This window comes from Ursus maritimus, unplaced genomic scaffold (genome assembly GCF_017311325.1).
Source record: "Ursus maritimus isolate PB19 unplaced genomic scaffold, ASM1731132v1 scaffold_3, whole genome shotgun sequence".
NCBI classification, from domain to species: domain Eukaryota; kingdom Metazoa; phylum Chordata; class Mammalia; order Carnivora; family Ursidae; genus Ursus; species Ursus maritimus.
Window position 1 is genome coordinate 53035649 of NW_024425563.1, and position 27917 is coordinate 53063565.

At 39.8% G+C, this 27917-nt stretch overlaps 1 pseudogene; it reads left to right on the forward strand.

The window, feature by feature from the left end:
- Positions 1 to 317: 317 nt before the first annotated feature.
- Positions 318 to 27670, forward strand: LOC103659041 (annotated as a pseudogene).
- Positions 27671 to 27917: the final 247 nt, after the last annotated feature.

The following is a 27917-nucleotide window of genomic DNA, read 5'->3' on the forward strand; positions in this document are numbered from 1 at the left end:
GGCAACTACTTTATGGATCTGATGACTTCGCATTTATATTTAATTTTTATCAGTTTAGTAAGTACAGTAATTTTAAATAACGAAATGTGAAATGTTAGCAAATGGGATCTAGAATGAAGATCTGGAAGTATCAAAACTTCTACATTTGGAACTTCAAAAGGACACAGAGACCAAATGCGAGTTATCTTCTAATACAGAGTCAATGTAATCACGTAAAGATGATTCTGACAGCGGCTGAGATCTTATCGACATCTGGAAGACAAAGAAGCCATAACAAAACCAGTGGCGTCTCCAGATCTTTTTCCCCATGGGCGACAATGGAGGAAAAGCCCATCCTAGTAAAGAAAAGGAGATGCCTCATCGTCAAGAGAAAGCCAAGATGCGTGGCGGTAGAAGAACAGGACACTCGGTTTGCGTAACACATGAGACCGGAACATCACTCAGAACTCTCTCAAAGACGTATGTAGTGGGGCGCCTGGGTGGCACAGCGGTTAAGTGTCTGCCTTCGGCTCAGGGCGTGATCCCGGCGTTATGGGATCGAGCCCCACATCAGGCTCCTCCGCTATGAGCCTGCTTCTTCCTCTCCCACTCCCCCTGCTTGTGTTCCCTCTCTCGCTGGCTGTCTCTATCTCTGTCGAATAAATAAATAAAATCTTAAAAAAAAAAAAAAAAAGACGTATTTAGTAACATGAGCTGAGCTTCCCAGCACGTAAGTTATCCTAGGAAAAAAAAAGGTTTTCAGGCCATGAAGAGATAAACATTTGATTCAAGTTCTCAAATACAGATCTTAAACACTGACAATGCCGTCACTGTGCTGGACACCGACTTCGAGTGCTATGGGAAGGCAAGGAGCAAACAGAGAAAAAGTACAGGAATTGGTGGGGACGATGGGGAATGAAATCACGAATATCTTTAATCTACCTTGCGATGTACCAAAAATTGAAGTTGGGCGACTTTTTTTTTTTTTAATAGTCAAAAGAAAATAAACTGAATTCTAAACTTCTTTTAAAGTGCCAGCGTTCAGGGGTGTCTTCTTTGAGGCTACACATACAAGGAGGCGGGAGAAAATGCCCATAAATTTGAAAAAACTATGTGTCCCTCATACATTTCAAGTTGACATCTTAAATTAATCATAAGTGAAAATAGTTGTAAAGGAGGTAATATTGACATTTTAAAATACAACTTAACATCACTCTTTTCAATGAATTCAATGGGACATAAACGCCATAGTGATTTTACACCCACCATCATCCACTGAAAAAGAGATTCAACCAAGGCTTCTCAAATAGTTGCAAATTTTATATGATTCCTTTGTCTCATAGAAATTGTTTCCATTCCTGTTTTCTCACACAATTTTATCTGACTACAATAAGTCTTTAATATTTGAAAGCACTCTATTGATTATGTTATCATACTTCTCTGCAACCACAAAAAAAGGCATATAAATTGAATTTTTTAACTTAAAAATATCCTGTTATCATGTGGTCCTAAGTATTAAAAAACATTCTTCTGGGTAGAGTTTTTTTTCTTAAGTATTGGTAGTACACGATTTAACAAAACAATACGCATATTTCAAAAATATTTGATAAATATTATTAAATACAAAAATAAAATTTTATTAGAAATTCATCTCCTTATGAGATGGGGGAATAACTATGGAGTCTTACTTAGAGGAGGCTTCTTCCACACACAAATAAATTGTCCCTTTGTGTAGCACTCTGGGAGCTTTTAAACCCTGGGGCTACTGGAGAGCACTATAATGATGTCTCTAACTTTGAGGTGTAATGTCATCTCAGTGTAGAACACTGAGCTTTCCACTGTTCAGCACAATTCCTAGCACCTAACAGGTGTGCAATGAATGTTCATTTTTTTGGTCTCATTTCTCATCCTTCCAGCCTGCAACCTTGCTGGGGCAACCACTAGCCCAACAAATCAAGCCACCCCAATACCAAGATCTTCATTTCAATAGGGATCTTCCCCGATAAACGGGTGTAAACAGAACCTTTCCTTGATGTCACCACATCCTCTTCATAGCAGGAAACAAAGATTTTTAAAAACAGGTTTATACATGTACATGCACATTTAATCAAATGGTTTAATGTATGCATATAAATCTCTAAACCCAATGTTATTGAAAAATTAAGAATTCTATGTAAGGGCATTTAAATGGTGACATTTATTTCAAAAATACACTAACTGAAAAAGCTCTATTTCTTTTCCAATAGTAAATGCTTACAGTATGTCAAGCAAATGGAAACTGCACTTGGATACACAATACCTGGAACATTTGAGTCATTTTAAAAAACACAGATGGTATTTTAGAAGGAGCCTACCTTTCTATTAGCATAAGTAGGCTGTGGTTTTTTCAAACGTAATGACTTCTGTTTCGACCCCCTGCCTGAGTGTACCGCCTACTACTGAACGGTCTGAATCTACACTTCCCCACTGGTCTCCCCTACTCTTGTCCCGCGGGGAAACATACTCCCCAGCAGGTACTTTTTATTTTAACAGATAAAAAAATATTAATGGCTCGTTATCTTTTTTTAACCATAGATTACTTTTCACTATTATTATTTTTTTTTTGACTAGGATATTTCTGCTTCTCTACTGAAGAAGTGTGCCAAGTATGTAAAACCTCTCTAAAAAATAATAAAATCGTGTTTCAAAATAAAGATTTTAGGAGAACTTCTTTGTAAAAAGCAAACCATTGCATTTTAAATGTCTTTTTTGTTAGCAAGCCCTAATAGAGCAACTCAACAGTAATTGCTATTTTATAATCTCCTGAGTATTGAACTATTTATTATGCAAATTAATACTCTTTGGATTACGCACCCGCCTAGCCACTGAGTTCTTTTTTGTTTACATATTTTACTTTTGCAGCTTTTGCCAGTCAGTGTTAAGAGGCATCTTGATATTTACCAATTCCAGGCATAAACAGATTTCTGCCAGACACGTAGCAGCTACACTTCATGGCTTTGTTTTTAAATTAAAGAAAGACATATGGAAGATTTGCAAAATTGGAGGAAACAATTTTTTGGTAACAGCTAGAAGTTCTCTTCAGCAGATTTTAGTCTCATCACTGCTCCAGAGCCCTGGAACCAGAGTATGACTCCACAATCCACAGCAGAACGTGGTAGTTTAAGATGAATTAGGTCGAACCACACAAAATTGTCATTTTGACCCAATTTTTGTGGGTCAAAAAAGGTCAGATATTGTAATTTTGTATGGTTCAACCGAACAGTTGCTGCAAATAGGTTCTTTCCTCAGACAAAGTTCCACAAGATTGACCTCCTCAGGAAATTGTCCTAGAGATGCCCCCCAGGAGCTATTTCTCAAATTTGGTAAAATTTCATAATACATTATTTATTTAATTTCAATATATTCTACCAAATCATTTCATGAAGGGCAGACTTGATGAACATGTGTTCTGCTCTTAGAGCAGATGCCTGTTAAATCCTTCATGGCCCTTCTTCTCCCAGGAGGAACTGGACCCATCCTAGTCCCAGAAGACTCAATGGGGGGTAAAGGACGCCCATCCTGGGCCACAGTTTGAGGGAGTCAACAAGGAAAAATGGTCTGAACATACAAAAATATACTGACCATCTTAAAGATTGGTTCATGATTGCCACACTGCCCCAAAATCATTCCACCTTGCATTTGTACGCATACATGCACGAGGTAAGCAGGATATATTATTTTTTCCATTTTACAGATTAGGAAACTAAAGCTCCTACATAGCAAGCAAGCAACTCAGGGTCACCAATGAGGCAGTGGCATATCTAAATCAGAACTCTGTTCTGTCTCATGGCTGATTTCATTGGGAGATAATATTTGGACACTCGGGGTACTAGGCAGAATGTCCCTCCAACTTCTTCCCCCAGTACGCCTCTCCTTCCCTCCTCTCTTTAGTGCCCTGCCCACATGCTAATGCTGTGAGAGGACTTGGTGTGGTGGGCTGGAGGTGACTTCACAAAGAGTCAAGCATTTCTCTGCTTCTGTGATGAGTCAAGGGATAAAAAAGGCAAAACACGTATTCCTTCGGAGAGAAAAGAGGGTGAGACAGAAAGTAATTTCATAGATTTCATGAGAGCAGGCATCTAGAATCTTTGGGTCAGTGTGGGGCAAGAAGAAAGAGAAGGAAAGACACGACGTCTTTGGCAGAGAGAGCTGTATGCTTATTTCTGGGCTTTATTTTCACCATAACAACATGAGTTGCGCATGCCCTGTGGACAAAGCCCAGAGAGACAAAGGAAATCTCTCTCTCACACACACACACTCTCTCTCTCTCATTGACCTTAAGAAATGTACAATCTGGATAAGCTTGGACAAACAAATGGAGAAAAAATGCATGGCAGAGAAACATACGAGTGTTAATATGGATGCTCAAATGCTTGGAATGATAGATGTCATAAGAGATCAGCTATAAAAACCTTGAGTAGAAATTGGCCCTCAAAAAGCTAGGAATTCTAAAGAGATGCTTAAAATTTCATATGATTGCCCAACAGTGGAGCAGAATAAGATCAATACAGCGCAGTTCTCTCTGAGAAAAAGTGCTTACCTGTTGAGGTGCCAAGTGGCCTGGATATACCTAGCAACACTTGACTTTAAGCTCTATTCATCTAGTTCCACCATAACCTAAGAGTCAATAAAAATAACTTGCATTTGTGTCGTTAACTTTCTTCCCCAGACTCACAGAAAAACATATGAGAAAATGGTAGAATGTGTTTAAAAATAAAGTCCATGCTTTCTATCCCCCCCCAAAAATATGCTGAGGCAAATATTTCCACCCCAAAGTAACTATTTATTTTTGCAATGTGTGTAAAATGCTCGTCATATGTCATAGTTAATCAAATCAATTTCAAACCAGTTAAACCTAAAGGCAAAATTCACCTGTCACAATGTGTAACTTTCTGTACATATAATCATTTTCCTTAGAATACTCATTTATCCTGGCGCACCTGGGTGGCTCTGTCGTTAAGCATCTGCCTTCGGCTCAGGGCGTGATCCCGGCGTTCTGGGATCGAGCCCCGCATCAGGCTCCCCCGCCGGGAGCCTGCTTCTTCCTCTCCCACTCCCCCTGCTTGTGTTCCCTCTCTCGCTGGCTGTCTCTCTCTCTCTCTCTCTCTCTCTCTCTGTCAAATAAATAAATAAATAAAATCTTTAAAAAAAAAAAATACTCACTTATCCTGAATCCTCTGTCCCTGTGTCCCTGACTTTTTGTGCTCCGTCAGTTTGTGGAGCTGCGTATATAGGAATGTGGACCCTGAAACAGAGTCGTACAGAAAAGCAAGATGGGAAACCTCAAGGTATGTAAGAAATTTGTTTAGAAGATGGTCTTGTCCTGCCTATAAAAACTCAGAAATCAAGGCTACCAAAGCCTGCAAAGAAAGCCTCCCTTAATCTTTCCAGACTGATGTCTGAGTAGGCACAGACAGAGTAAATGGGGGGGGAGGATAATGGATACCCAACCTGGGCCCCAGTTTGAGGGAATCAACAAGGAGAACTGGTCTGAACATACAAAAATATATTGACCATCTTAAAGATTGGTCCAAGGACTTCGTGTGGATCTACTTTTTGTAACCTGGTACGCAAATATGAGGAAATATGGATATTCAAATATTCTAACCAAACTTAGACCAACTTCAGGGCTTGAAAAACAGAGAATAGACAATAACTGAAAATATTTAATATGTATAAAACAACTGGAAATATATTTATGCTTTAAATATTTTTAAATGACTCAGGTGTCACTTCTGATTTTCAATGTGCGTGTCACCGACACCATTCCTGGCCAGAGTATTTGGGGTACTCTAAATCAGAGATGAAGCCATAAATCAGTATTCATCCTGACAGATTTGACACAAAGGCCACCAGAAGACCAAACTTAGATTTTATCTCACTTTTAAGTCCTTTTCTCTCCTCAGTCACTAGAGCTTTGCAACATGACTTTATAGGCACCTATTTCTTTGTGTATATTTTTATTCAGGCACACATATCATTGTATTTTCCTTAGTCATATCTATCTCCTATCCTAGTGTATTAGTGTCCTAGGACTGCCAGACAAAGTACCACAAACAGAGTGGCTTAAAATAACAGAGATTATTGTGTCGCAGTTCTTGAGACCAGAAGTCTGAAATCAGGTTGTCGGCAGGGCTGTGCTCCTCTCAACCCTGCAGGGGCATTCTGCCTTGCCTCCTCCTGGCTTCTGGGGCTTTGCTGGTGATCTTTGGCACCCCTGGCTTGTTAGATGCATCACTCCAATCCTCTCTTTACACAGCGTTCTCCCTGTGTGTGTGTATCTCCGTCCAAATTTCTCCTTTTCGTAATGACAAGCCATGTTGTATTAGAACCCACAGTAATGACCTCATCGTAACCTGGTTAAGTCTGCAAAGACTCTATTTACAAATGAAGTCATGTTCTGATGTACTGGGGTTAGGACTTCAGCACATCTTTTTGGGGATACACAACTCAATTCATAACACCTGGAATCAATTGCTTCACTTGAGAAGTAACTAATAACCCACTATGCCAGATATCGGAAAAATTAGAAATAAGCAGTTAGATGGCAGAGTTAATGTAACTGACCCTTGAATACCATGGGTTTAAACTGAATAGGTCCACTTATACACGGATTTTTTTTTTTTACCACTGTAAATGTATTTTCTCTTCCTTAAGATTTTCTTAATAACATTTTCTTTTCTCTAACTCAATTTATTATAATAATACAGTATATAATACAAGTAATATATAAAACATGTATGTTAATCAACTGTTAATGTTATTAGGAAATCTTTCTGGTCAACAGTAGGCTATTAGTAGTAAAGTTCTGGGGGGTCAAATTTAAAATACATGGGGGTCAGCACCCCAAACAACCATGCTATTCAAGGGTCAACTATATCTTCATTTTTAATTCCTGAGTATAGTAAGTAGCACAAAGCTGGTGTATTAGAGAAGTTTATCGATTGCGTTAAGGATGGGTAAAGGAAGGAACGAATAATTCTAATGTTGAGATCCTAAACTCAAACCCCACAGGATGCCTCCCCCTTCCTGAGTTTGGCACCAGTTTTCAAACAGGTCAATGCACAAAAGTGCTGAAGAAACAGGGAGAAATCAGTGTTCTGGTTCCTTGGTTGTGTGACTTCTGTCAGAAGGTAGAGGCACCAGTGGTGACCACCCCACAGCACCCCCTCGTCATAGCTACACATCGTATCATAGGCTTACGGTGAGCCCAGCATGGTGCCGAGTACCTACTATTTATTATCTCATTGTATCCTCACAATAATTCTAGGTAGGAGAAAATATTTATTTTATAATTACAATTATAATTATTCGCCGCCTTCTGATGAAGAAACTAAGGCCCCACACCTCACTGTTGGTAAGCGATAGAGTGAGAATATAAACACAGGTCTGACAGCCCCGGGGTTGAACTTGCAAGGCTCAGTCAAGGCCCTTGTCAAGGAAGCTGCCATAGCTGGTGAAAGGCTTTGTGGAAACTCCAAGGCAGGAATCTGGGGTGGCAGCAACTACATTCTTTGAAGCAGAAACCCTGCCCCTCTTGCTTAGCCCATTGGCACAGTGACTTGAACTGACCTGTTGTCATTTTTGCCTCCAGCTCAGGCCTCAAAACTTCCTCTTTAAATCTTCATCCACCAGGGGCGCCTGGGTGGCGCAGTCGTTAAGCGTCTGCCTTCGGCTCAGGGCGTGATCCTGGCGTGATGGGATCGAGCCCCACATCGGGCTCCTCTGCTGGGAGCCTGCTTCTTCCTCTCCCACTCCCCCTGCCTGTGTTCCCTCTCTCGCTGGCTGTCTCTATCTCTTCAAATAAATAAAAATAAAATCTTTAAAAAAAAAAAAAAAATCTTCATCCACCAGCAGGTCAATGGTCTGTGAACATCCTGATCTAATTTTGTAGGTGACCTAAGCCCTGCCAGAGGTGGCAGGCTGGAGACACTAGCTCCTGTCTTCTTCCCCTTAGTCACCGTGTAACTTGGGAACTACTACCAACTGTTAAAACCTCACCGTGTCATTCAACTAGAGAGTGGTTCTGATGAAAGGGGCATGTCCAGTTCCACCTTCTCCTTCAAAAAAGAGGAAACCAAGATTTTGAGCGTTATGTAGCCAGACTGAGGTTGGCAGTACCAGGACTGGAATGTAAGTACCCTGAATATCTTGCCAATTCCCCCCAAAAAATGAAATGCCAAGACGACTCATCTAACTTGAGGCACAAGCAGAATCAGAGGAGATAGTATTTGCTGCATCAGGCCTGCACGCTTCCCCATCAATGAATCAATCGATATCTTTTGATCGCCTATTTGTAGAGTGCACTTTGTCAGATGTTGTAGAGGATGCCAACATCAATTAGACATTTCCATCCCTGGAAACTGACTCTCCAATTATAATCCTGGGCTGGAGTCTGGAGCAGGTCCCAGGATTCAATAAGATCCATCATCATAGTTCATATAATCCAGAATCCTTTCAGAGGACTGGCCTAAACTAGGCCACCCAATGTGTGTCTTTGTGTTTACCCGAGTCTGGGGTTTGTGCCGGCAATGAAAAAAGCACAGGCTTTGGAGTTGGGACTGGGTATGATTTCAAAGAACCTTCACTTGCCTGACATAAGTTATTCACCTGAGAGTCACTTTTCTCATCTCTGAAAGTGAGAAAATAAATATCAACCATGCAACACGGTAGGGGCCCTGAGTGAGATAATGATGCAAAAGGCCTGGCATTTAGGAGGCATTCACTAAAGGGAACCTGCAGGATCATTACTGTTATTTGCAACAGTGCCCAAATTGCATCATAGGCCCAGATCTGAAACATACAGGTCTTTGAAGGCCATCAGAAGAAAAGGGAAATCCTCAGGCTTGCAGAGGATTGAATTCAGACTAGTGGCTGTCTCTACGGCTGCCAGGAGCAAGGAGCAAAAACCGTTTCCTTCTGTGTTCACGGCAGAGAGAACAATTTCGTGGCATCACAATTTGGTGGCAAGTTATATTAGGAGGGATCTGCCACCTCAAGGCTGGGAAACAGACCTCCTTGCCTCTAGGCTGAGTCCAGCTGTCATTACATGCTGTGACCAGTGCTAGTCTCCCTACTAAGGAGGGGTGCCTGGTAGGCTCAGTAGGCAGAGCATGTGACTCGTGAGTTTGAGCCCCGTGGCGGGTCTAGAGCTTACATAAAAAAAAAAAAAAAAAGGATCATGGAAATATTTGAGATTCAGAGATAAAGAGCATCCTAGTTCAATTGTTGGGATGTGTCATTGTAATGGTTAATTTTATGTGTCAATTTGATGGGACCAGATATTTGGTTAAACATTATTTCTCTATGTATTTCTGACGGTGCTTCCGGATGAAGTTAACACTTGAATCACAGTCTAAGTGGAGCAGATTGCCCTCCCCAGTGTCAGTGGGCTTCATCCAATTCTTTGGAGCACTGAATAGAACAAAGGACTGAGAAAGAAAGAATTCTTTCTCTTGCTTGACTATCTTTGAGTTAGGACATTAGTCTTCTGCCTTTGGACTCAGATATGGACTAGAATTAATCACACTATCAGCTCTCCTGGATCTCCAGCTTACCAACTTGGCACTTTTCAGCCTCCATAATCACACGACCCAATTCCTTACAGTAAATCTTTCTCTCTTTCCCTCATCTCCCTCTAACTGTTCTGCCTCTCTGGAGATTTCAGACTGATAGTCACCTGTGAAAAATAGTAGAAACCATATCCCAGGAAACAAACAATAGGTGGACCTGCCTGTCAGGCAGAGAAGGGGAAAGGGTATGTGTAGTGAGCAATTACGCACCATGTGGCAGAGAAAATGGATATAAATGCCACAGGCTAGCCAGAAGAAAGAGACCTGCCAGTAAGGGTGACTAAGGACTACAGCCAGATAACAAGGGTGGATGAAGGACCCACTTCTGATAGAACTTGGAGAAAAGGCTGAACAGCTGTTTTTCTTGAAACCTGGGGAGATCTTGCCTAGAGGTAGAATTTGGGCTGAATCCCTCCATAAATTTCCTTCTCCTACCAAGATGGGTCTATCTGACTATTCAGAAGTCCAGAGGAACTTCTAGAAATTAGACCTAGGTGGAATTTAATACAAGCAAAAGAAAGAAACACTCATATAAATAACAATCTAGGGCTCAAATTATTATTACTGGCCATGATTCTTCTATGTTTATAAATGATTATGTACATTGCTCAAACCACATAAATGTTCAGCTTTACTATTTTTTAAGATATGCTGTTTATGTCTTATGCTTCACTTTTAGGGATTGCTCGTGGAGGAAGAGAACTTATACTGAATTAGTTTCTCTCGTGGAGAAGCAGGGTTAGCATTCCCCTTGGGTCTTCTAGAATTTGCATAGAATGACAAGGCTGAGGATAAGAAATACCCTTGGCATAGCAATTTTCAAGTTCTACTTGTAGGACAGTAGGGTTGTATTTTAAATTTTTCTAATAGACTAGCTCTCCTAACCACCTTTGTCCATTATTCTATTCATGCAATCCATCATCAATGAATATATGAATATTTATGTGTAGCTCTAATATGTATAGCACTTTAGCAGGCAATCCCCTTAAAGACCACTGCAGTGCTCTGTGAACAAATTTCAGTGGGTTCTCATGACCCTCTTCCAGGCCAACTTTTAACCTGATTAATTGGAATTATAATATCACCTGGCAAGCAATAGTGGGGAAACAAAATATAAGACAGATTAACAAGAGAGTGAGTTAGAGACGCAAGTAAGAGCCAGAATCCCAACTGCTGCAACCAAGTGATGTTTGCAGACCTGGCTCAGTCGAGAGGAGAGTCAAGAAGGGAGGAGTACAGTGAACTCAGCCTTGATATTGATTGGCCATTCCAGGGAGTTCTCACAAGTTTCTATGTGAATGTACATTTACAGACTTAACCTTGCCACAACCAAATCCTAAGATTTATACTTCCTAACATTTTATGTACTTTTATTATGCTTCTCACAATTATGTTTTGTCAAGAGTTGCATGAGGACACCGCAAAGAGGTTCTACATGTACCCTCTGGTCCCACCTTCCCTCTCCAATGCTGAAGAACAAGACAGAAGTCCAAGTGACTGAATTAGGGCATGCTCAGTAAAGAGAGAGGTCTAACCAATTATTCTCCTTCCCATCCAAGGTCAGAACCGATTAAGAGATAAATAAGGGATTCTGGCACATGAAGATCAAATAGCTTCACGCCTGGTCAAGCTCTGGAGAACAATGCTTAGACATGTGAGCACTGTTGGATTCTTGGAACACAGTCTAGAATTTAGCGAAACTCACCACCAGGTACTGGGGTAGGAGCAGATGGCTTTGCTGTACTACAGAGAACACCTGAATGTACCCAGCCTACAGAGGGAAGGATTCAAAAAAGGTCTTAACAGGGATGGGAAGACATGGGCTTCCTCCTCCTCTATCGCTCGCCAGTCCCGCGTGTCCTGGTTCGCCATACTTCCTTCCCTTGAGAGGTGGAAGTGAAAGGCTGAAGAGAGGCAGGGAGCGTGTCTCTAAACTAGCAGTTCTCCAAGTGTGATGCGAACACCAGCAACATCAGCAGCATCTGGGAACCTGAGAAACGCAAGTTCTGAGGCCAGTATAGAGGCCCAGCAATGTGTGTTTACAGGCTTTCCTGTCGTTCTGATGCTCACGAAGGTTTGAGGACCACTGCTCCATAGCGTAATTCTCAACACGGAACCACCTGAGGCATTTTTTAAAAAGATCTATTTATGGGGGGGGGGGTGAGAGAGCAGGGGAGGGAAGGGCAGAGGAAGAAAGAGACTCTTAAGCAGACTCTGAGCTGAGTGCGGAGACCGACACAAGGCTTGATCTCACGTCCTTGAGATCACGACCTGAGCTGAATCCAAGAGTCAGACGCCCAACCCACAGAGCCACCCAGGCACCCCTGAGGCATTTTGTAAACATCAGGCTGCCCAAGCCTTCCTCCAGACCACATAAACCGGAGTCTCAGGTGGGGCCAGGTGTCAGTATTTTTAATACCATTGGTGGTGACTGAATATGAGGGCTTTGTGTGCATAGCAGATGTTTAAAACTAACTCTTTTGTGGACACATTTGTGAGTTTAGGGAGACCTCCACCCACCCACCCACCCACCCACATTGCTCGGGATCTCCCTCCCGTAGTTTCCTGGAATGGTAGCTCTCAACTCAGGGCAATTTTGTCCCCCAGGGAATATTTGGCAATGTCTAGAGGCAGTTTTGACTGACACGACTAGGAAAGGGCATGTAACTGGCTTTAATGGGAAGAAGCCAGGGATGCCAGTAATACCCACAAGGCACAGGAAACTCCTCACGAGAAAAAATTACTCATACACAATGTCAATAGTGCTAAGGTTGAAAAGCCCTGCTCAGGGGCATATATTTCTGAACCTACAATATAGTTGTATATACCAAGGTTTTTATGTAATAAAACTGTATTTTAGAACAATTTATAAAACCCTCTCCTATAAATCAGACTAATTTTTCTCCTCCCCATTTCAGGTGAATGAGAGAGATTATGGATTCTTGATCAACATTTCTTCAAGTTATTTCCTTTATGATTCCATTTCAGTATAGATGTCTACGTTACAGGCTGACAAAGGCCATCTGCCATGATAGTTTTCTGAGAACACTTGGCACAGTATCATATAGACAGCCCTTGATGGATGCTATTTGATGATGACTGAATTAGCTTCTCCTAGTTGGGAAATGCAACTTTTTAAATCCAAGTGCCACCTTATCTTCTCTCAGTATAATTTCAAAAGCATTTTATTATGTGCAACCTTTGTATCCTACGGTTCCGTAGCTCTACAGCTAAGATTTCGTGCCATATGTCTGGAATTCCAAAGCAACTCTCTGCCAAGTATGTTCAGGTGCCCAGTGTGCCAGGCCGCCTGTAGCATACCTTTCTCCTCTCTTTCATTTAACATCTTCCACAGGATACTGATGCGTTTCCTGCTAACTATATCCTACTTAGGGTTGCCACATAGAATACAGGGCTCCCAGTTTGAAATCTGAATATCGGATGAACAAGTAATGTATAAATATATCCCAAATATTTCCTGGGACATACTTAACACTAAAAAAAGTATTTGTTGTTACCCGATATTCAAATTTCATGGACATTTCGTGACTTTCCTCTTTGAGGAAATTTAAATCTTTTTCAGTCTACTAGATAATTTTCTGTTGGAATGAGGGTTGAGAGTTTTACAGTTTACCTGTAAACTGTAGTCACAGTATTTGCTAAAATATTAGTATCTTCTATACATATTAGAAAATACACTGCAGTCATAGTATTTGCTAAAATATTAGTATCTTCTATACATGTTAGAAAATACACACTTGCTCTGAGCCCCCTAAGTGACTTTCCCTCCTCCTCCCACCTTCTCTTGAGTCAGCAACGAAAGGGTTAACATCTGGCCCTGGACTGGGGTCTCCAAGACACGGCTCCAGGTACCTCCATGACATCCGTTCTGAATGGTCAGTGCCTGGACACACGGCTATTAAATATTTTTAATATCACCCCAAAGTACGACTCTGATTTTAAACCACACAAATGATTCCCCAAAGAATCCACACACAGATATAATTACATCCTGTGCATATATTTTAATAAACACAGTTTAAAAGTCAAGTATGCTTTCATCTCATTTTCCAATCATGTCTTCTCCCATCTTTCTCCTTCCTAAGTAAACAGTGACGGTGCCTCCTTTTCTGAGGTTGCTTTTGCTACCATAACAATTCTCCAGCTTTCCCAAGGGATTAGCCATGGTGCGATTTACTTTTCAAGAAGGGCCCATTTATCTTCCCCCTGACAAATTTCAACACATGCACAGCTCTAGCATGAACATCTCTGCAGATTAATCCCTCACCCTTCTCAAAGAGAAGAATTATTCTTAAACAATCTATTTCAATACGGAGTTCCTGGTGTGAAGTTAATTTCCACCAACCTTGTGAGCATGCTACCCAAACACCACCTCTGTTATTCACTGAGAACAACAGAAGCCCTCTGCCTTGTAGTTTCTCAACCTTATTGTTTAAATGTAAACAGGAAAGAAAGACAGGCCAATGCATGCTTTTTTTTAAAAAAAATCAGTGATTTCTCCAAGCTCTGGGAAGGCTTTCTGTGTGCAACAGTCTGTGGTCATTAACTATCAATAAATATTTATCCAGGATCTACTCTCCAAGCACTACGTATGTACAACACGTTACGAACGGTGATATTTGACATGTACGTGTGATTGGACATTATGCGGTTTTGATAAAAAGCTATGCAAAATCAGCTATGTGTTCAGATCAGTCTGCTGACAACCCAGAGAGATACTAGTGCTTTACAAAACATATGCATATTTTGCTGTAAAAAGAAAATAATACCTGATTAGATTATGAGGAACAGCTAAAAACTATTTAGTAGGGCAAGTACAGAGTAATACACCCTGGAAAAATTACCAGCTCTAACACATACATAACAGGGAAAAGCAAGTATGGACAAATAAAGCAGACAGAGAGCTAGGGGACAGCCACAAGCTGAATGTGAATCAGCAATTCAGGGCTATTGTGATACAAGTCAATATGATACCAGCACAAATCAATAGGAGTAGAGTCGGCAAGGCTCAGACATAATTCTTCTTCTCTCCTCCCCATTAGTCAGAGGGAGGAAAGCATCCTGGTTTGGACAGCACACTCGAAAATCTGTGAGGAACCCAAAAGCATTCAAAAAGAGAAAGACGACTAGGTAATGGGATGGGAAAGGAGCCCAAGCAGAAAAGGTGACAAAACACTTTCAAAAAGTGGCTCCAGGGTGACCTGAAAGCTGTTTCTAAGATGCTTCAGGTTTGGGGAGCCCTGGCCTGTGACTCTGATGATGGAGGTTCCAATAAGAAAAAAAAAATCATTCTAAAATGAACTTCAGGGACATTTCTGCTAGACATGGACATAAGGGAACTCTGCCTGCCCACCAGGACAATAAGACCACAAAGGTGTTGTCCTGAGACAAAGATTCCCAAGTGCTTAGAGCCTAATTTTGTAAGCACTTTTTTTTTTTAAAGATTTTATTTATTTATTCGATAGAGATAGAGACAGCCAGCGAGAGAGGGAACACAAGCAGGGGGAGTGGGAGAGGAAGAAGCAGGCTCCCAGCAAAGGAGCCTGATGTGGGGCTCGATCCCATAACGCCGGGATCACGCCCTGAGCCGAAGGCAGACGCTTAACCGCTGTGCCACCCAGGCGCCCCTGTAAGCACTTTTTACTGCAATCTTCATGAGTTAATCCCTCACGTGAAGGTTGGGTGGAACCTCACAGTCACGTTCACCTATATCACAATTACACAGAGACTGCAAGACTCAGACATCTGTACGTTCCATGAACATTTTATTATAAAATGCCTGGAGTCCAAGTGCCACAAGGGCCGGCTGGGAAAAGCAGCAATATACTATACAGCTACTTCTCCATGTACTTACTTACTATGTACTTACTTACACGCATCACTTACTATGAAAGCAGGCCATGCCCCTCTCTCAGGAACACCTACAGACACAAATTCCGTTTCCTTTTCTGACTCAGGCACACAGCCATACAAAAATTGCATAAGAGCGAGACACAGTCTAACTACTTTCTAGATCATTCTAGATTGTTGCAAATTTACTGATCAAGGAAATCATGTGGGATAAATATTGACGTGTGGGATGCACATTTTTTGTTATTGGATAATAGAAAAATTACACTCATTAATTTGACTAATTTTCTGGCTACTTTTTTTTAACCTTCAATTTTACAGTTTGATGGATATAAAGACCACAGTGAATTGGGTAATAAAGGGGTGGTCTTTTATGATGTGGCTACAGTTTTCCTCTTCCAAAGTCCCTTGTAAGGAATTATTTTTTTAAGATTTTTTTAAATATTTTTTTAATTTTTATTTTTAAGTAATCTCTACATACAATGCAGGGCTCAAACTCAGAATTTCAATATCAGGACTCACGTGCTCTACCAACTGAGCCAGCCAGGCACCGCCGCCTCTTTAAATATAAATTCCAGTCATTCTCAGAAATATTTTGGGTCTTTTGATCAACATTCATTTCAGGTTGTAGTATCTTTTTCACATTTCTTTTTTTTTTTTTTAAGATTTATTTATTTTTAGAGAGAGGGAGAGCGCACGTGCCTGTGAGTGGGGGGAAGGGCAGAGGGAGAGTAGAGAGAGAATCTCAGCAGACCCTCCCACTGAGCACGAAGCCTGACGTGGGGCTCGATCTCAGGACCCATGAGATCATGACCTGAGCTGACACCAAGAGTCAGACACTTGGGGCCCCTGGGTGCCTCAGTTGGCTCAGTCGGTTAAGAGTCTGCCTTCAGCTCAAGTCATGATCTCAGGGTCCTGGGGTCAGGCTCCCTACTCAGCAGGGAGTCTGCCTCTCCCTCTGCCCCTCCCCCTGCTCGTGCGCGCGCGCGCGCTCTCTCTCTCTCTCTCTCTCAAATAAATAAATAAAATCTTTTGAAAAAAGGAGAGTCAGATGCTTAACTGACTGACCCACCCAAGCACCTCACTTTTCACATTTCTATTATGCTCACCTGAATATTAAAATACTCATAGAAGGAAGGGTCAGGCTCTGTGGTCTGGATTATATTTTTAAGAGAAGGAAGGTTACTTTGGTAGAGAAGATTATATTGCTAATTATGCACATAACTGCTTGCTAAGACGTCTTAGCATGAACATATTGCCTCATATTAAAAGTTCTTTTGCACTTAAGTATTGTTCCTAGTAGTGAATGAAATAATTGTCCATATTTCTTAAACTGTAGCTGCATTAATGTTTCAGCACATACCTGTTCGGCTATTTTGCCACCCCAGCCCTGTTCTTGCTGTGATCTCACTCATCCTCACAAGATGGTCCAAGTCAACCATTCCTTTCCAACCCACCGCTCCGTGGGATATAGAACAATGGAGTGTGAAGAGGCAGAGGAGTGAGAAATGTCCCGTTCTTCTCCAATTTATATTCCTACTCTTGTCTTCCTGAGACTTCCTAAGGAAGCATCCTGGCAACTCCCATAAGCCAGCTACTCAGGAATCTCAAAGAAGACTCCGAATTAAAACCAGCAACTGTGGGCATAGTGGCTGTATATTGGGAGCAAATATGGAATGCTTATCATGATCAGGCATTGTAGTACACACTCCATGGGGATGGAAAGACAAACCAGAAGCAGATTTTACATGGAAAACCCAAATTCTTGGGATTCCGCAATATTGATTTTTGAAATTAGCTTTTTCAACCAAATTTTTTATAGACTAAGTCTTGAGATAGCTCAAATTCTCTTTACACATTTTCTCCTTTTTTTTTTTAAGAGGTGGGGGAGGGGCAGAGAGAGAGGGAGAGAGAATCTTAAGCAGACTCCGTGTCCAGTGCGGAATCTAACACAGGGCTGGTTCTCACAACCCTGAGATCCGAACCCGAGCCAAAATCAAGAGTTGGGCACTCAACCAAAGGAGCCACCCAGGTGCCCCTTAACACAGAGATGTTCATATATCCCAAGTTCAAGATCTACGTAAATAAAAAATATTTAGAAAACACTACAAGGAAATGATACTACGTGATCTTCTGATAGGTGGAAATATTGTTTAGGTAGAATCATAGCGTGCAATTGTATTGACTGGGAGAGAGATTTACTTTTTCACCAGCCTTCACCACAGAGAATCTTAATTCAGGATGCGTGTAGCCAGCAGTCAGGCTCAGGCATCAGGACTTTCACCTGAAAAACAGGAAGGGCAGCTTAACACACTTTTGCATCGATGTATAAAAATTGCCAGAGAGGCGTCTTGGTACATCTGTGGTCTTGTATCTTATGGCAAAGTGGCTGGTTATGGGGACAGACACTTACTACTACAACTAACTGAGTTACGGTGTCTTGGGTCAGGGACTCAAATATGACTTCTCATATTGCAACACTTTTATTTATTGTTGCATTTTGTCTTACTCTGTGTCACTGGTATGTACTTTAAAAGTCAGGTACAAAATCACATTTTGGGGCTCAGTTTCCCTAAATACCCTTTGTTACACCTGCTTTGGAAAACACTTTTCAACACTGAAGATCAAAGTTCTGGTGAACAATTTAAAACATTTTGATTGTCAGGAAATAAAATCACATGTTGTGAGTAGGCAGCCAATTCTCGGTTGTGTAACTCTGGATTTATCACTCTACATGTGTCTCACACATTGGCAGAGTCTTAAAATTCGAGCCTGGTATTCTGTATGCACAAAATGGAAAGAATATGCCCTCCAAGCGAGTGAGAAGAATCAGTGGTACTTCCTAAAGGCAATGCTCTAAACAGATATTTCAAGTTCTAAACAGATACTTCAATTTCGCAATCCCAATACAAATCCCTTTCCCTGTTTTCTGGTGGTTCTAATATCAGCTCCCTACTTAAAACCACTTCTCCAGAAGCCAATTTATCTAATCACCATATATGTTTCCTATTGGTGCCGTGACAAAGTACCAAAATCTTAGTGGCTTCAAACAGTAAAATTTATTATCTTAGAGTTGTGCAAGTCAGAAGACTGAAATAAGTGTTATGGGGCCAAACTCAGGGTGTGAGGAATGCTGCCTTCTTTCTGGAGGCTCTGGGGAAGAATTCATTTTCTTATCTCTTCCAGTGAAAGGCTGCCTGCATTCCTTGATTTATGAACTCTTCTTCCACCTTCAAAGCTGATCACTTCAGCCTCTTCATTTAAATGGTGTTGCTCCAAATGTATTCCTATTTGCCTCTTCCAGGGAGCACGGACCAGCTCAGCCTGGATTCCTTTCAACTTTATTATCAGTCCAATTTGGTTTTGTTTTTCTCTGTAATAGTACACTAGTATGGATTCTGGACCCAAACTCATAGGTGAACTGGCTTTAAGGATCAATCCACAAAGGAGAATTTAAAAAAAAATTTTTTTTTTTTAAATTAGCTCTTTGCCCAGAGCTAAGGTCAACATGGACAAGTTATCTGCACACTCTCACCTTTGGGGGTGGGGAGCAGTTCCAGGTCACTCTCTGAGCATCTTTTTCATGTCCCTTCTTTACCCGTCTCCAAACAAACTCCCACACTATTCCAGCTGCAACTTTGCTTCCTGTCCCCCTGCAGATGTAACCCACATTCTAGGGTTTCCATGCTTGCTTAGCTCTGCATTCTCACTTCTCCTTGTTTCTGGTCTTTCAAGAATTTCCCTTATGTTCCAATGGGGTTCAGTCGTGCATTTATAATATTTAAGAATTTTATTCAGCATTCTTGAAAGCTCTGTATTGGGAAAATTTCTCTAAATATGTAGCCCACCTTAAATAGACCCTGTTAAAGTTAAACTTTGAAGAATGGGTCTTTGGACTTTAAAAATCTCCTAATATGTTGAAAAGCACAGTAGGTATTTTTAAAAATAAGATACCCATAATTGTATAAAACAATTCTATCATTAAAGTCATAAAGTTAAGCAGAATTACCTAAATCAGTAAGTTATGTTTCTCTGTTTTTAACTCTAAGAAGGCCATAGAGATGGAGAGAGAAAACACTCAAATAATTACAAAGCCACTCAACAAGGGATTGAGTTCTAAACTGTTCAATAGATAAATTGATCCTAAGATAAGCTTGTTTTAGATAATAGAGTTGTTGCTGAATTGACACAGAGCTATTCTGTTCAAAGGTCTCTGTTACCCCTCTTTCTATATTAACTTTTATCTTAGTTTTTTTTTTAATTTGTACAGTTAAGCTGGGTTGAATGACATGTGGGCATAGCTCAGCTTTCTACTGAATAAAATGCATCATTCTCTTCATCAAATATAATAGATACTTGGGAAACCCCACAAGGAGATGATTAATAAAACAATTGGATTGAAATATTCTCCTTTTCTTTGGTTTATATATCTGACAATTACTGCCTAATAATATTTCAAACAAATTAGCTAACTTCTATAATATTTAATTTGATGATAGCATTGTTAGAAATCTATGATTGCCATCAACAGAGACGTATTAACTTTCTCAATAACCAGCACCATAAAACAACTGGCCAAGTACCTAAGCTATTCAATGATTCTGGCTCCTTCATTTTGAAATTGCATTTGAATACTCAATGTTGAAAGATGATTGACCACAAGAGACACTGAAATCTAAAAATACATAATGCAATTGATTCATAAAGCCAAGGTTGCTAATTGGGTAATGCTGTGCCTGCCCATGAATTGGCCATCATAAATTTGACTAAGGTACCTTAGGATATTACATGGGTTCTTTCACCCATAAAGTATATTTCATTAAATTGGACATTGCCTGGTACATTATGTATATTATAGATTAAACAAAACTATTATACCACCACAAAACTGTTTCTTGAGTCACTTAACCAGCCAGCACAAAATCCGTGGACACAAAACAAGAGTCATTACAATAGGAAATAAAAAACTAATTAAAATGCCATGGTTGTGTGCCAAAATTTTTTTCCTAATGGCAATATTAGAGACCTAATATAATTTTCTCTTATTTGTTTCAAAAGATTTAAAAAAATAATTTCCCTCTTACCTACTCTGGCATAAATTGACAAATCATTTGTCAGTAACATGCACAAATTATGTACTAGTTTAACAGGATATTCTGTTCTCTCTGTTCATTCATTAAATATTGGTTTGTACACTACCTTATTCTTTTTGTGCCAAAGGAAACGATGCACCAACAGCCTATGAACGGGTCACAGATACAGCATTTCCACGTTACCATATAGTTAGTGACTGATGAAAACTATATGTACCTCCTAAGAAGGAACACTATTCTTGGGATGCAAGTAATTTAATGTAAACACCAAGAACAGGCAACATAAACCCAGTATACGATAAGATCCAGGAGGGGAAGCTAAGAATGCTTCCTTGGCCACCCTCCGTGGAGCGCCATATCCACAGTGGACATGCAAGGCATAGAATGCTAACATATTATGTAATGTTTAGTTAGTACAGAAGAACTGGTTCTGTAAAGCTCACCACGTGCAAGCACATCAGTGTGCGTACCCACGCAAGTACACTCACACTCACACACACACACACCTATGCCCCTCTTGAAAAGGAAATACGATTAGACCCAGATATTTAGAAAACCTACTCCCTGCCTCAGTTTCAGCTAACCTTCCCTAACTAAACCAAGACTGAGGAACATCTCAGCCATTTCCCAAAAAAGTCAACATCCCACATCCATCTTTAAAAAGTGAATTCTCCTAACAACAAATTCCATTAAAACAATCTCAATGCCACAGAAATCTTCATGTGAAAAAAGATGAACAGAATCCATGTTCTAGTGAGCAAGATTTCTTACTGCCTCCCATGGCAGCATACCTGTGGCAGCTGTGTATTTTACTTCCCTGGCTTTTTATTTGGGGAGGGGTACACAGTGATGACCAGAACCACAGGTCTAGGGACAAATCGAAGACATGTTATTTCTTCCTCACGGAAGACCTAGTCATGAAAGATTTGAGAATAGTGTTGTGAGAATCTACTTTGAAAATGAAAGAATGTTTATTGAATCTTCAATATAATAATTGTGCTTTTTTCTACCAGCTCCTCAACGGTGAGGAGTGAGTACCTCTTAAATTCAACGCTTGTGTCCAAATGACTCATGAGTCTAGAGACAAGAATATCAGTATCTTAAGAACCACTTTTTGAAAGTCTCCCTGAGGCTACCCAAGTGTATTAATAGTCAAGACATGTGCTGGGATACTGTCAAATGAGAATTTAAGGTGAAAAGGACCCTATTTATCTTACCTGAAAAATGATTTTAGAAGACTAGTATTTAGCTCCGTTTATTGACTTTTTGAACTTTCTAACAGCTGGTAGACTTCTTGTGCCTAGTTTTGCAATCTTCTGCTCTTTCTTCCAACCTTCTAAACACTATATTTTTATAAGATTATTATTTCTCTGAGCCAAGATTGGAAAATGTTTTATCGAGAAGCATTTTCAGTTGCCTACAACTTGGTGAAAAGATACTTACTCTTGTTGCCGAAATTGTGCACTGTTACGGTATTTGGAGAAATATTGATTAATATGAGCATATTTTAAAACTGCTTATGGTTCACCAGTCAACTTTTAACCTTTCTGTAGCCTGCAGCTTCCTAGCAAGATGCACTAAAGAGTGATTTTTGTGACTACTTCTTCATCTTTCCTCCACCTTTTTTTTTCAATCTTTTCTAAATTTTTTCACTTGGGAAAAAACTTTACACTTTATGCTTAGAGGCCCAAAGCAATTTGAAACAACCACCACCAGAAGCACAAAAGAAAACCACAGAAAAATGACAAGAAGTATGGGTAGACAGAAATGTATTCCAAGCATTCCAGGCACACTTACTTTCTCGTGGTTAACAAATACACAAGGGAACAATATATGTGTAAGTCAGGATATAGAGAAGGGTCATTCCTACCTATAAAATCCCTGGAAATCCCAATCGCTCTTATTGCCATTCATCACGTGACTTCATTCTTATAATTCCCAAAGAACTTTAATTTCTACCACTAAAAAAATATGTTGTACAAAATACATTTGCAAGAACAAAATGGACAAGTGGGGAATGATGTATGGACATTGATCTTGTAATTTTAAACACTGTAATCAGTGTACTGATTACACTATCTGTCATTGACTACTAAGTTACTCACGTCACTCTGTATCAGGGAATTCAGATCCTTCCCAAACACAAAAGGGCCTAGAAAAATAATGCACCCTTATTCTTTATCTTTCTATACGCTATCTCAACAATCTCTCTTGAGAAGCTGTTTCTCGAGTTACCCTTTGCTGTACAACAAATTACCACAAAACTCGGTGGACTGCTTTAATCAAACAACAACTCCTGTGCTGATTTTGCCAGGCTCACTCATGTGGCCAAGCCGGCTAGAAGATGAGAGAGATGGGAAGACCTAAGGTAACTTTGCTCCCAAGTCTGATACTCAGAGACAAGAATATCGGTAGAGACAAGTTACCTGGGGAGCCTCAGTTCACCAAACGGCTTCCCATCTTTCAATAAGCAAGTCTGTTCCTGTGGAGGTCTCAGGGTAGCATTCCAGGAATGCAAGGCAGACACTGCAAATCCTTTCAAGAACACACAATGTCACTTCTGGCACATTCTGCCAGTCAAATAAATCACAAGATCAGCCCAGATTCAAGGTGTAGAGAAAAAGACTCCATTTCTGGAAGGAAGGAACAGCAAAGTTATACTGCAAAGGGGGAGGAGGAATTTGTGGTCATTAAACAATCTAGTGCCCTTGTTCAAAAGCCCAACTTCCCCGTTGATAGGGCAGGTGGACATCTAATCCCAGACACTGGACCATGTCCAGTGTCTCCGCGTGTCAAGCATTTGAAAAACACGCTGTACAATACTATAAATATTAAATATTCCACATAATTTTCAAGTAGAGTAATCTAGAACTATGATGAATAATTTTCTCCCGCTCAAACCAAGAACTTGATGTCATAAGCCTCATGCTTCATGCTTCAATCCAATATCTCCTGTTGTGTGTCTAATAAGAAAATTCAGTGACTCAGAATTCAGCTCACCGTAGGCCTACTCGACTGCCATTTCTAAACTGAACAGTGTTTTAAACGCTCTTTTGAACAAGTACTATATGCCAAGAGATATGAGATAGGCCTATATGAGATAGGCTTTGGATGGCAAAAATTGGCAAGGGCATACTGAAATGGTAGAGATTTGCCCCAGGTAATTTGAGAGAATAGAGGAAAGGGATCTCATCCACCTTAACCTGGAAAGCAACAGAAATAATGATTTGACCACCATAAAGATACATGTCTGTTATCACCCTTTGTACTATATTTTTCACACGTCAGATTATGTCTACAGAAACTACAAGAAAAGCATAATTTTTTTTCAAAGCCGTGTAAACAGAGACGGTTGGGTAAAATTCAGATCCACTTTATGTTAAATTCCAGTAACAGCATCTACATCATACACCCTAGTAAGCTTTCACTAGCTATGCCTTGATGTATGTAAAGATAGATAAATAACATAATTAATAGTATTTATTCTAATTCAAAGATCTCCATTAACTGCACTATAAATAATACTGGTTATTAATACTGTAAGTACTTTTTAATTTTATCTCATTATAGCAAATACCTACAAAACGCAGCTTCCTGTCCCTTTCCTTCTCAGTAAAGATTACAGAGGGGGTCATTTCGTACACATATGCATATGCGTTTGTGCACCGAAAGTGGGAGATTTCTTTCAATTTTAAACATTTCCCTTGGACAATGATCAATTTTTTTGTGAGTGGTATTTTATCTTTTAATTTATTTTAACTGCTTGAAATGGACCAGCTGCAGAGTGGGAAGTGTGTTGACATTTATCTGAAGTCTTATCTTTATTAAATCCCTTGTATTATTGCACTACATAAACAACTTAATAAACAGCAAATACTTATCTAACCAGAGTCAGGAAGTCTATTGAGCCAGCCAATTTACTCTTAATTTTCTGGAAAAGATAAAACCTCCTGTATCAGTTGAGTCACTGGGGAAATTAAGTCTTCAGTTATCAAATCTGTTACCAAATCCGAAGCACCCCCATGAGTACTTGGAGGGCTTTTGATTCTTTCTTTTCTATAGACACCCAATGGAACCGTTTGGTGACCTTTCTACTCATTCTACTTCACAAATGTAAACAGTCAGGAAGGTTTCTTTTTCTACCCTCCCCCAGTATCCCAATAACTTTCAGTTGCCCTTTGCCATACTTGGTATTAGCAAGAGATTATTGTTTTTTCTTCAAATATGCACATCCACATTCATCATGAAGAACAAGATAGGGTCTTACCAAAATGAAGTCAAATGTAAGTCTTATAATGTTCTTTGTGATCTGTACTGTCCAATATGGTAGCCACTGGCCACATTAAAATTTAGATTACTTTAAAATTGAGATTAATTAAAATTAAATTCTGTTCCTCTGTCACACTAGCCATATCTCAAGTGCTTAGTAGCTGTATGTGGCTAGTGGCTACCTGATTGGGCATCGTCGAGATAGGACATTTCCTTCACTGAAGCAAGTTCTATGGGACAATGCTAGTCTAAATAACAGAAAAAATGACCAATAAGTAGTCTAGTCTGAACACCTCCCTTTTTTTATCCTAGGGCTATTACTTCCAATCATATTTTAAGGTACTTTTTATTGCATATTTTTTAAATGCAAAAAAAGTATACTGAAGACTCTGTCCCATTTCTCAATTACAGTTCCCTTCATCCCCTATGGGAACCACTATACTGAACGTGATGAGCATCTCTCCCACCCATTCTTAAAATATATTTTTCCTAAATTATAGTAGCATTTTGAAATTTTATATTAATAACAATTTGATTAAAAATTTTCACTAACATTCGAATTGAGAAATTAATGCATGTTAATAGTTTGTCAAGTATTCTATCACAAGTAGGTCTCAAATCATTTTGTATTCCACTGCATGGATATACCTTGTTTATTCAGGCATATTTGACCTTATCTTTATTTTTTAAATACTTCCCTTCTCAGAAATAGCCATTGATGTGGTTAAGTGATCAGGGTAGAAAAAGATAACAGAATAAAACTTATATTTCATTTGACAAGTATACCTCTTACTCCTCACAGCCAAAGTCCCACCACCAAATAAAGGCCTGGGTAATCAGGCGCTATTAAACATAAAAGCTTCTATGCTTCTCTTCCCCAGATACTGTTTATTTAAAAGACAGCAAACAATTGCAGAGATTAAAGGTCTAAGATAATGAAACTTCCCAGTGAAAAGAAAGAAAAATGTTATCTTCATAGTTTCAAGTAATGCTTATTACACTCACCTTTTGCTCTACCAGAGGACAGGAGTATGATCTCTGTCATGTGGTGAAAGATGCTTGCATGAACCGCTGATGGCAGGCTTAAGGAGTAATCGTCCTGTAATCAGTACGATCCAACTCACCTTCCTGAGGAGCAACAACATAAAAAACCAAGTATTTATCATTAATATTCAAATTAGTCATTTGAGTTCTTATGGAATCCGGGTTAGACTGCCTCCTCCCTATGACATGCAAATGCCAGATTTCTTAGTTTGAGGATGGAAGTGGTATTTCTGGTTGTCTCTAAGACAGAGCTGGAGAATATATTAAACCCACCTCAGGTACTGTTCACCTCTTCATGTTCTGTCTCCAGGATTTGGCAGCCATATTGAAGACAGGCCAGCCTTACAATCAGAAGCTGTGTTTTGAGTTATTATATGGCAAGTACTTTGTATGTCATATTTTATTTAAGCCTAATAAAAACCCACAGAAGAATGCATATTTTTTAAAGATTTTATTTATTTTGAGAGAAAGAGTGAGAGAGACTCACCACTGAGCAGGGAGCCTGATATGGGGCTCAATCCCAGGACCCCAGGATCATGACCTGAGCCAAAGGCAGACACTTAACCGACTGAGCCACCCATGTATATTCTTCTCTCCAGTGATAAAAACAAAGCTCAGAGAAATTAAGAAATGAGCAAAGATTGTGCAGGTAGGAAATAACAGACCTTAAATTCATGACATCTGTCTGAAGTTAAAGTTCTTTAAACACCAATTTTTCAATAGTTACTAGATTATATATTTAATTAAATAATTCAGAAGAACTAGATTCCAGGCCATTTTGACAAAATTAGCTATGTGTACCTGGCAACAATAATAATGACCACAACTCTTTCTAACCTTTTATTACACAAAACAATTCTATCACCTAGAGCGTCCATTGTCTCACCTATACTTGTATATTGGAAGATTAAATTAGATGATCAGTTAAGGTGTCTTCCAAGGCTAAAATTGTGTGGATCTAAATGAAAAAAAAAAAAATCATTAACTAGTGTTGAATAAGATACATTTGTTACAATAAGGCTTCCACCAAAGAGAGCTAGAAAAAACAAATCCCTATTTATAAGGATCCCATAATCCAAAAATAAATAACAATAGTCACAAATACAAAAGATGAAATAGAGGGATAAACAAATATGGCATACCTTTTAAATCTAGTGAATGTGAAAAGTTCAAATAAAAATAAATACTGGAAAATGTGTTTCATAATTCAACTTTCAGTTATACATTGACACAGCCTTTTTTTAAACAAAAGAGACTGTAAGCTCCATGAGAGCAAGAGATATTTCCTTTGGTTTGCTCCTTACCATTGCACACCTAGAATTGTGATTCACAGCAAATGATCGCTCAATAAACATGCTGACCGGACAAATGAATGAATGAACAGGCATTATTAAATAAACTGGAGGGCAAAGGGCGAGGTAGCAGGAAGAGCAGCAGCCTCCAGGCAGCCCAGCTTCACCGAGGCTCCGGGCACCAGGCATCTGGCACGTGCCCTCCCCACTGCCCACAGGCCCAGGAGGAAGGTCAGCGCAGCCAAAGGGGCCGTGACGGAGGAACTCAAGACGTTGGCAAAGTTGTCAGCTAAACCTGCTCCTCCAAAAGTGGAAAAGAAACCAAAAATGGCAGCGGGAAAGGTTAAATCTTCAGACAAAAGAGTGAAACAAAAGGGAAGAAGAGAGCAAAGGGAAAACAGATGAAGTGTCTAGCCAAGAAACTCAAGGTCAAGCTGCAGAAAAAGGAGGAAGTAAAAAGAAGAGTCCAGCCCCTGACAAAGCTGCAGAGAAAGAAGCCAGATCTGATTAATATCACCTATCAGGTCTTATCAGTGCTGTCTCCCTTCCTGAACAATCCAGAGGAATATTGTTACCAATTATTTTGTAAGCGGGTGTTTTTCAGTGGAAACACTTTTAATAAGGAGGACATCTAACCTCATCCTATTTTTTAAGTGTAAGCGCTTTTATTAAGAGGCAAATCATTTGCCTGCTGTTTATGTTTTGGTACAACCAGAAAACAGTGAGATACTGAATTATTCCAGGGGTTGACTGTCTTG